Source organism: Dipodomys ordii, unplaced genomic scaffold (genome assembly GCF_000151885.1).
Source record: "Dipodomys ordii isolate 6190 unplaced genomic scaffold, Dord_2.0 Scaffold97, whole genome shotgun sequence".
NCBI lineage: Eukaryota > Metazoa > Chordata > Mammalia > Rodentia > Heteromyidae > Dipodomys > Dipodomys ordii.
Genome location: NW_012267313.1, coordinates 4,435,290 through 4,447,096, shown reverse-complemented (window position 1 = coordinate 4,447,096; position 11,807 = coordinate 4,435,290).

The window sequence follows — 11,807 nt, the reverse complement described above, 5'->3', positions numbered from 1 at the left end:
GAAGTGGCGCTGTGGCTCAAGTGGTAGAGCACTAGCCTTGAGCTGAAGGAAGAGCTGAGGGACAGCGCCCAGGCCCAGAGTTCAGGCCCCACGACCGGACCTCCCCCCCCAAAAAAAAGAAATATATACAAAATTGCCAAATAAGCGAGTAATTCTTTTCCTAGATTAGCTGGGATGACTATTGTATTTATTATACTCTCCTAGTTAAAATACGAACAAATAAGATTCATACCCAAACAAAAAGTAACATTTTATGAGTTGGTAAAATGTCTGCCTCATATAATAAATAGTTCTCAAGCTTCCAAATTTGGTTGGTAGGGAAGCAAAGGATGTTTTAAGACTGACAGGGTCTTTGGCAAATTACTGCAAGGGCATGAATTTCATCTTACAGAATTGAGTTCTTTGAATTTCTATTTATGATTTTTGAACAGTGTTTAAATAACAGGGTTGTGGAGAGCATGTGCAATTTTAGCAAGCTAGTGAGTAAATCTAGCCCTCTGTGGAATTATAAGTAGGATTAAAATAGTTTCATGTTGGGAGAACACACTTAGCTTCTCTAGTCTATGAGATTTATCAAAGTGTATATACCACAGCTTAGAACCACTTCCAAATCTGGGCTACAATGAAGCTTAGTGCCAACCTATGTTTTCTGAAGCCCCAAACAGTTTTAAATGCTTAGACTAGACAGCGGCCATCTAACCCAGTTATTTCCATATGGCAGGCTGAGGATTTGATTTGCACTCTTTTAAAATATAGATTTCTGAAAGAAATCAAAGTGAGGATGAAAACCTTTCATTTGGTTTACAAACGACCACAGTGAATTGCATTCTATACAGATTTCCAGGCTTCCAGCACTTGTGAAAATATTTCCTATTAGCATTGCCATTTTCCATTCCTGAGGTAGGTAGAGGAAAGGGGGGTTGGAATGGAAGAAAATATTTTAAGAAGGAAAGATGAATATAGCAAGATCATAGTTCGAAGCCAGCCCAAACAGAAAAGTCCCCGTGAGACTCATATCTCCAATTAACCACTCAAAACTCTATGTGACACTGTGTCTTACATCACCCTTCAGCACAAACAGGCTCAAGAACAGCACCCAGGCCCTGAATTCAAGCCCGACACCTGATTTAAAAAAAAGAAAGAAAGAAAAGAAAAATAGAGAAGACAGAGAAAGGCTTTTGTATGAACAAATAAAATAATCCGAGTGGTCCAGACAGGAAGCCGCAGCAGGGGTCAGTTGAGACGGAAAATTTATGGAAAACAAAAGAAAAAGACTGAGAGACGGGGGTTCACAATTCCTTCAGCCAGTCTACTCTGGTCAGCCTCTATAAATGAACAGATGGATGTCTGAGACCTAAGTCCTTCCTTCACTTGGTTCAAGACAATTCAATACTGCAGGAGCCTCTGCTATGAGCGGTGGCTCCAAACTAGATGTTGATGCAAAAGCAAAGGTGAGCAAATGCAAAGCAGTGCTTCCAGGACCTTGAGACAGAATGGAGGAAGTTAATTTATCCACACAATCCGCGCTGAGGGAGCTCCCAGCATGAAGACTGCGTGTAGGAAACAGTGCCTTCATGCTAGCCATAACGAGGCACTCAGGTGAGCATCATTTCTGAAGATGTTAAGGGAAAGAAAGCAGGCTGGAGGAAAGGACTATGGCCTGCCTTTGGTTCATAGCTCAGTGCTACCTGAGGCAACTAGGCAAATCAGGCCAGGGAAACAGGGTCAGGGCCTTGGAAGATGCAAAATGACATTGCTAATTGCTTTGATTTCACATTGACCTGTAAAGAAGATCCAAGTAGTGTGGTCAGTCTTATTCCATAGATGAAAGCAATACCGAGGGACCGATAGAGGAAAACCACATACAGATGTTAGAGACATACAGAACACATTCTTGCCTGGTCTTCTACCCCTCTCCTCTTGACACTGCCCCTGCCTCTTGCAAAAAACCATTTCCTTGTACTCATTTTGTTAGGCTTTGACTAATTTTTTCTAATGAATTTAAACTACTTGCATTCTCCATAGCTTCATTCATTTACCTCAGTTCATTCATTTATAACCACTTGGGTGCCACTAAGTGTGCTTACTTCTGGGTTTAGAGGTACATTCTATTTCCACTAATGAGGGAAACTCTGCAACCTGTTTCTCTGGGTCTGGCTTACTTTACTTAGCATAATTCTCTCCACGTCTGTCCCTTTCCTTATGAATCATTCAATGTCATGCTTTTTGATGGGTGAGTAGAATTCCATTGAGAGAAATAAGGGAAGGGGGTGGGTGGAAGTGGAGTGAAGATGTTAAGGGATGACACAGATCAAGATGCCTTGTAGACAGAAAATGCTTTGTTAAATGGCAAAAATGCCAATACATAACCTAAAAATTACAAAAAGTGAAGGAAGAGGTGGGCGTGGGAGGATTGGGTGAGATTAAGTGGTAACATTGATCAAGAGGCACTGTATTCATATACTGCTCTGTTGAATGGCAACTTCTTTTTACAACTACCTAAAGAAAATAAAAACACAATTTTTAAAATGTTAGGGATAGCTACACTGTTAATAAGAAGCCTAAAGCCACTGTAAAACCCAGATAAGGGAATCCATAGGCATTTGAACCTCTAAACTAAAGCAATTGGTCCAAAGTGCTCAATAGATGCAAAATTAGCCTAGATCTAAACTGCAAGGTCCTATTTGATTCACCCTACACTTTCACCCCTGTTATTTCTTTCTCTCTGAGGGGATGCTGTATTTTTTTTGTTGTGAAGATGTTGGGGATGCAAAGATGCTGTTAACTAACTTCTTATTGGTATAAATCATAATATTATTCTAGTCTAGACTACTCTTGGTCAGGCATTGTACTTCATGTAGAAACCATATATTCTCAAAATTCCCGAGGTGGATGTAACACTTGTGGGGTCTATTTTGCAGAGAGTTTAGGTACCTTGCCTAGGGTCACACACTGTGGGGTTGGAGTGCTCCAGTCTGTGTTCTTACAAAAGCTGAAATGGGGATAGATCTCCAAATTTGCTTCCACCTGAGATTTTCTTTCTTCCTTTTCTTCTTGTTCTGATTCCTATTTCTATGCTAACACTAAGCCCTAAGAAATGCTCTTAATACTACGATGACAGACTACATCTGTCTTCATTTCTCAAATTACAATGACCACTTGAAAAAAGCCAGTGGGAATGCATAGGTTTATGATATAGCTTCGCAGGAACATCCAGCCTCTCCAGCTGTCTAGAGTATCTGCTAGCAGGATAGATGTTTAAATAGGATTGAAACATGAGAAATAGAAGGATGGAAATTTAATCAAATTCAGTTCCTGGTTACAAGGAGAACAGAGTCTTGTGGGAAAGAGGTCACAATCAGTACTTAAGACGGGATACACTATTGATGGAGTTAGAAGAGTGGTGTAAAAAGCTCTTCCATTCTATCAGCCATGGTTTCCAAGAAGTGGAGACTGCTCAGGAAGTTTGGCACATCAGTGTGAGTTTGCTATGCAAACAGATCCAATTCATCTCTCTTCCTGAGTGTCTGACAAGGCCCCTTATCAGAGGATATTTCATCAACATTTCTCTGGTGCCTGTTATTTTAAATAAAATTGGCATTGTTTTATTTATATATTTTATTTTTTAAAATCTGGATGCAGAGCCTTCAAAAAAATCAGAATACAAGACTATCTGCCCAAAGGAAGTAAAAATTAATTATGCCTTTAAGACCAAACAAAAACATTACATAAAACTCCATGTGGTCCCCACATATGTGACAGACGGAAATATTTTCTATTCAAGCTACAATAGTTTTAATACTTCCTTCCCAGTAGAGACATTTCAAGCTTTTAGAATGAGGTTTTTAATCTATATCTTTAGCTGAGTTGAAAGAGGAAATTCTTATAATAGCTCAATCATATAAATTCAGTTGAAGAAATAAGAATACGTGGAAATCATTGGGTTTTCCCCCTTGTAGGTTATGGGGCTTGAACTCTGGGCCTAGGTGCTGTCCTTCAGCTTTTCAGATCAAGGCAAGCACTCTACCATTTGAGCCACAGTGCCACTTCCTGTTTCTAGTGGTTAGGTGGAAATAAGAGTCTCACAGGCTTGAACCATGATCCTTGGACCTGAGCTCCAGAGTAGCCAGGATTACAGGTGTGAGCCACATGTGCCTGGCTGGAAATTATCTTTTAATATATGGAATAATGGTTTTGCATATGGACACAGAAACATAAAAAGAGGTCTTCTTGGTTCATAACTAGACAATTAACCATCTTGAGCAAGTTATTTTAAACTTATCTCAGTTTGTTCATCCATAAAATGACAAAAGACTTCTTTAATACCCTTTATCTAGACAAACATTTACATAGTATATTCTATGTACCTATCCACATGTATGTAATATATATTAAAGTCTCATGTAAGATGTGGCCAACAAATAATACCTATTATTAATTAAACTATCTTCATTGCTGATATTATTAGTTCTTTTCATTGCTCAGCTAGACAAATTAAAAATATATTTAACTGTGGGTATAGCTAAGTTTAAGAGGACTTGCCTAGCATCTTTGAGGCCATAGGATTTATCTCCAGCATTGAATTAAAAATATGTGTATATATATTTATATATACATATGTAAATGTAGACATGCTTATTAAGTTAAATAATTAATGGTGGCTCACAGATTTGGAGAAGTAGTTACCACTGCAAAAAACTTGTATAGGAAGTTGGAGTAAAAAAATTAATGGCAAATGTGCATTTTAGTGACAGAAGCATTAGTATTGGGTAGTTTCAAAGAAGAGTTGAGTTTATATTAGAGATGCTTGGAAGATATAAAAAAGGAATAGAGCTTGCCTTCCTTATTCATTCTGTTTCTTCAGATTTTGAGAATCATCTGAAAAACATTCAAGTCATAAAAACAAAAGAGGAAAATCCAAAGCTATTCATCTGATGCTTTTACCTATCTTAATGCTGTAGTTGAGTCAAATGCAGGTGTAATCTGCTCAATTCTACAAGCATGTTCTGTTGCCACAGGGATACATGGGCATAAACAGACCTCAAAGGAAGAAGGATAGGAGACCTGAGGTGTTGGATCCTACAGTCAGTACCCTGAAGGTGGTACATTATGATAACTTGCAGAATATCAATTCTTCAGCAAGGAGCATAGCAAGATTACATTTTGAAGAACTTTGTTGGTCTTCCTTGAAGACCAGTATAGCTCTATCATGTTAGAAATGCTGGAACTAAAAGCAAATAACAAAATTCTTAATTAGCAGAATGACAGGACATTACAAATAAAATATGGCTTTTCGGTCAAACATATACTGAGCATTCAGACGAGGTGAGGAGGAATATGAAAAGCACTTGGAAATACATAAGTGTGTTCTTTGCTAAACATGCTTTCAAAACCTGCCTGTCTGACAAACTATAAAATATGGGCCCAAACCAATTATGAGTAGGGTAACAGTGACATGGAACAACTGCTCTCGAAGGACGAAAAGCCATGAAGCCCTGAACACAAAGCCTCCGGGAGACCAAGCAATAGTTCCATAATGAGCTTCAAAAAACACCCTGCTGGGTCTCGGTGGGAGACATGTTCTGCAGGAACAGAAGAAATTAGAAGCTTATTTTCCCCAAAGTAGAAATGTGCTTCCTGCCCCACATCCCATTTCCTCAAATCTGGACAGCATTTTAACAATATCTGTCACATCCTCTACTCAGCGCATCTCCTGATAAGAAGCTGACTTGAGACTTGTGTAAAGAAGGTACAGCTAAAAAAATCACCAATTTACTAACAAGCAGGAAATTGGCTGAGATGGGTCTGGACACAGCATTAAAAACACACATCTGACTTGTGTGGCGGTTTCTCTTTGGCTGGAGGACCTATCTAGTAACTTCACTTAGAGATATGGTCACCACTATGGTTTTGGATTGTAGTCATGGAAATTGAGATTTGAAATAAGTATTAAGATCGCTTGCAAAGATTAATTCCTGGAAAATCCAGAACACACTGTGGATATTCCCTTATGACCACAGAAAAGCTGGAGGGCATTAGTAATTTCAACTCTCATTTTTCCTCTCTATCAAACATCCTGTCTAACTGCCAGATTTGCAAGTAACATAGTTGTGTCAGTACTGTGAGAGCAACAGAAGGGCTTATGTTGTTCTTATTTTAAATTTTATGTAGTTATGCAAAGGAGTTAATTCAACAGGTCTGATTGTGAGTACAGCACATCTTGATCAATGGAATTCATCTTTTATAAGAAGCATCTTTTTGACAGAGCAAATCCACCATTTGAGTTAGCCTTGTATTTTGCTATCTTTTAACCTAGTAACATACTATATATTAAAATTCCATAATCATTTCCAGATTATGGTAGTTCATTTAAATAGTAAAACATTTTAAAAAGAACTATAAAAATTGTATGTACATGTAATATATTCTTCTTAATTCAGTCATAATGAAGAATGAAATCCTATCATCTTCAGGAAAATGGATGGAAGTGGAGGTCATCATGTTAAGAAAAATTAGCCAGACACAAAAAACTCTTTCATGTTTTCTTTCATATGTGGAAGCAAAAAGAAGATTGGACACTGGATGACAGACTATTAAGGGATGGGAAAGAGATGGGGAGAAAGGAGAGAAGAGGGAGGACCACAGAGACTAGACGAGAAAGTGGATAAAATCAAAACACCATGTATATTTATATGGAAATGTTGCAGTATGAAAGTGTTACAGTTAACTTGTATAATTAATATGTGTTAATACTTATAATTTAACATGGACATTCACATGTGCACACAAAAGAATGTTTGAAGATATTAACTGCAGTGCTATAGAAAGGATAACAAATTGAAAGCGAGGTAAAGGACCTTCAGCAAAAGTCTGGTTGAATCAATCATGCTATATTTGTATATGGAATATTAGACAAGTAAAGGGATTGATGAATGCTAATGAGGAAAAATGCCCTCATCATAATTGATATTTTAGGGCAGACATGAAAAGTAAGACCAAATGATTATGAAATACATGGAGTTTATTAAGATGCTCACTGAAATAATAGAAAAGATAGAAGTAAGCCACTGACAAGGCTTACATTTAAGTAGCAAGATTGTTGGTGATTTGTTACAGAACATATACTTCAAAGTATGTATCTGTACTAATGAGCTATTTGCAAAGAATTCACACAGATTTTATTTCATTTCCACTGGGAGCTCTAATTTAATAGAGGGTAAAAAGAGACATTGAAGTCTAGAAAATAAGAAAAGGCAGATCAATTTGGTGCATATTGGCAAATTAAGTGTGCTTACTAATTTAAGAACAGGTGTAATAAGGCCCTAGAAGCAAAAATTCAAGGCTAGAAAAAATATAAAATGGAAGCACTAACCAGAAAAGAAAGAGATATGAAATAACGTAATACAAAAAGACAGAAAACAATGATGCCTACTTAGGTAACACTCACATTTAGTGGGTGAGGATGAATGAAGTACTAAGGCTAGCACTATGTAATGTAAAGCAATGAGAAATACTAAGCCTTTGGCAGGTTGACTGGCTTTCTGTGCACTGGGTCACCTTGACTTATGTCCCAGCTTCCCCACAGCTTTCCTCCAGACAACTATTGTTAAATCTGTCTTCATCCCAGCCCACCAAGATCTTCAGTTGCTCCACCCTTGCGATATGGGTTTATAGTGAGGAGCAGGCTTCTTTTTGAGAGCATCTTGCAGTATTAAACTAATCATTCTCATATGCATGCAGCCAGATTCGTCCTGAGAGGAATGTGAGCCGAGGCTCTGAACAGAGTTCTTCCACTTAATGTGATTTGTATTCATCGCCTCATGGAGATGATAGAGCAAGACTGAATTTCATTTAATTTTCACGCTTCAAAATGAAATTGGTTCCACCCCCTCCATTTGTCCTGCTTCCTCCTTGCATGCTGCATGGCCTTGCTTCTTCAGAGACCCACAAGCCATCCAGGGGGTGAGGGTCTAGGTAGCAGGGTCTGAAGGCCAAAGTGGGATGGAGTGCTGACAAGGAAACATCTTTTGCACTCAACGGCTCCCTCACCTCAGGCTCCATCTCAACTGGAAGAGCGATTGGTTATGTCTGACCTTGTTTGAAGGCAAAAGCTGCATGGTATTTTTCAAAAAAAATGAGCTCATGTCAAGGGACCTGAAGTCTCTTATCTCATCAATTCAAATTCCCTTGACCTGAGGTTTTTTTTATGTCTTCAATCTCAATTTGTTTTTCAATCAAAACCAAGTATTAATAGGCTGATAATGATGGGATTGTTTGATATGTGAATGGCACTGTTTACATTTTCCATCTTCCTTTGATAGCAGTGGCTTCAAATAATGCTCTAAGTATTTTTTTTAGAGTTGTTGGAGTTACATGCTAAAGCCACAGACTTTATTTGTAGATATTTGGAGATCCATCAAACTTTTGTTGGCTTACTCGTATAATGGCTCATTAAACCCTTACAACCACCATGAAAAGGAATCATTAATACACTTTTATACAAATGGGATAAGGGGGAAGGGGAGTGAAATCTGTATGTGAATTAACTGCTCAATCAAGTCTTACAACTTCCAAAGCCACTATATTACTTCCTAACCAGCTGAGTCTTTAAGATGAAAATAAGATACAGAAGGAAGGTGATCAGCCTACTTTTATTTGCAATTAAACTACACACACACACACACACACACACACACACACACACATTGGCTTCTTATTTTTTGAGTGGTGAAGATGACTCTCTTCTTTCCCCTTCAATTTACATAAGGAAATGAAATCAGCTAATTAAGTAAATCAAATAACCATCCTCATTCTTTCAGAACAATGTTCATAATGGATCCAGATACTTTGATTAGAAAGCAGGGACTCCCACTCATCTCCCTGTTGCTCTGCTTGGATTGCTTCTCATCTATATCAGCAATTAGAACAATTTCTACCTTCTTTACTTTGAGCTGAGGAAGGCATAGGTTTCATCTTAAATTCCTGTAATGTTGTGCACACATTAACATCTAGATGCTTGCCAACCCCCAAGCCTGTGCCAGTGCTGTGTGACTGAATGCAACGGCCCCTGCTTCCACCTGGGATGAGCACCCAAAAGTAGAGAGAAAACCAGAATCAAAAGGAGTTGTAGGTACAGTTCAGGCCAGAAGGCAGCAATAAGCTATGGGAGCATGAAAAGTAAGGGAATGAGCAAAAGAGGTTTCATAAAGAAGGTGAGCCTTTTCCGGCTGCTGGTCGCTCACACCTATAATCCTAGCTACTTGAGCTCTGAGGATGACTGTTTTGAATCCAGCTATGGCAGACATATGAGAGACTCTTATCTTTAATTAATCATCAAAAAAATCAGAAGTGGAGATGTAATTCAAGCAGCAGAATGACCTCGTTGAGAAAAAAAAAGGCAAGTGGAAGTGTGAGATTCTGAGTTCAAGATTCAGTTCCAATAAAAACAGAAAAGAAGTAAGGAAGGAAGGAAGGAAGGAAGGAAGGAAGGAAGGAAGGGAAGAAGGGAGGGGAGAGGAGGAGGAAAGGGAAAGAAGGAAGGAAGGAAGGAAGGAAGGAAAGAAGGAAGGGAAGAAGGGAGGGGAGAGGAGGAGGAAAGGGAAAGAAGAAAGGAAGGAAGGAAGGAAGGAAGAAAAGAGGGGGAAGGGAGGGAGGGAGGGAGAAAGGAAAAAGGTGTACTTCAGTTCATTTCAAAACAGAGAAGAAAAGTACAGAGGAAGAGAAAGTCCCTCCCCTAACGTGGAAAACAGAGAGGAGCTAGAGATGACCTCCCCGGATTCAGACTGGTTGCGGTTTAGACTTTAGAAGCACAGTGTTCTTCCAGCAATCCCCAAGCAGAAGATGGGAGTCCAGTGGTAAATGCTGTGGGTTTCGCTTGAAGGGCATGCCAGGCATCATTACAGCCCCACAACCCACCCCTGCGTGCTTAGTCTGATATCAGGACAGTCATTTCTTTCCATCAAATGAGTCTTCTTCAGAAAGGTGGGGGAGGAAAAACTACCTATCCCATTGAAGCTTAGAGACAGTAATTTCCTCAGTGTCACACACAAAGAATTGGAGCAGGGTTTCATAACACATCGTTTAGCCGAAAGAGCTCGTGATTTCTCCTCCACTGCATTGTACATTAATGTGAATAGAATTGGGAGAAGGAAGCATAGTTGAAAATGTTGAGAGAAAACAGAAAGGAGGAGAAGGAAGTTTATGATTGTGAATTTAGAACTCAGTGGGGGAAATATGCTATTTAAAGAAAGAAATCCAAAGTGTTATTCAAAGAAAGAAATCATAAGCATCTCTAACCTGCGTGGCTCTGTGCCAGACTCTCCATAACTTGCAACAGTTGTTGGGGACAAATGAGTTCACATTCTCACCTTTGCAAACACCCACTTGTCTCAAAACTGTATGTGAGACTTTCTCCAAAGCCTTCAAACAAAATCAAACATACATACCACCCAATGTACAAAGGTCAGATACTGCAGAAAGCCAATAATAGAAGCAACACATAATCTATTTAATTTCTTGTGTATCTTTTCTTAATTGGAGGCATAATTTCTGCTGCTTTATCTCTCTCTTTTTGCAATAGATTAGAGCATCTATTTCCAAAGCTAAGAGGATATTAAAAATAACCTTTGTCACCCAGAACTCATTAATAATATTTTCAAACCCATTCCATTTAAAAATTTCATGTTTCTCCTAAGTTCATATAAGTAGTATATCAAAAGGAAGTATAGCATTAACAAAAAGATTTTCACCTGTTAGTCATGCTTAAAAGATTTTTCTCTTTATGGTAATTTGGCAACACATTCTTATTTTTAACCAATTATTTTTGCACAATAATTTGCCCACTGAATTTGAGTTACGCTCAAATAAAAGAGTATGATATAATCACTTTTTAAATGGAGAAACTCATTTGATGACAGGAAGAAATGTTCGGTAACTATTTCAGTTGCATAAGAAAACATGAGACAGTAAGCCATGTTATATATTTAAGATTTACACATGCACACACATGCATCAATGAAGATGGCTGAAGAATAGATAACAAAATGTATACATATACATGTACACACATACACACATACAGTCATACATGGACACACATACACACACACACACACATACACACACACACATACATGGCTGGAGAGTAGACAGCACAAGGTTCACAGCTTTTTGTATACAACAACACAAATGCCCTTATTGTAACCACAGGTGTGCAGAGAAAAGATCTTAATCAAGAATGTGGGCAGTATGAGGATGTGAGCTTTTGGAAGATTTTAAAGTAATAAGGCCTCACCCAAATGAGTCAGATTTATGTCTCTGTGAAAGGTGTTTTATGCAGCATTTGTCCCTTCTACCTTCTGCCATGTGAGGATACAATGACATGGCAGCAGCTTGAAAGCTGAGAGCAGTCCTTTCTAGACACCAAATCTGCCAGCATGTCTCATTCTACCTCCAGAGATGTGAGAAATAAATTTCTGTTGGTTATAAATCACTCCAGCTGTAATATTTTGTTCTACCACTCGGTAAATGTCTTTTGGTTGAACGTTGGATCATCTGGCTAATGAAGCCAAAAGAAATTTAAATAGCTGACCCTTTTGTGATAGTTCTTACTTATTACACTGATACACAATGATATCACATGACTTATAGGTGGATTGTTCTAACCTGAAGGGATTGTCCACTGTGACTCAGTATCTGTCCAAAAAAGGGGACAATCCCAAATCTTTCTAGCGCTGTAAAGCCTGTCATTTTACTTAATATTTCATTTGTTCATGGCTAAATGCACCTTGAACTGACTAAAGTTTTGT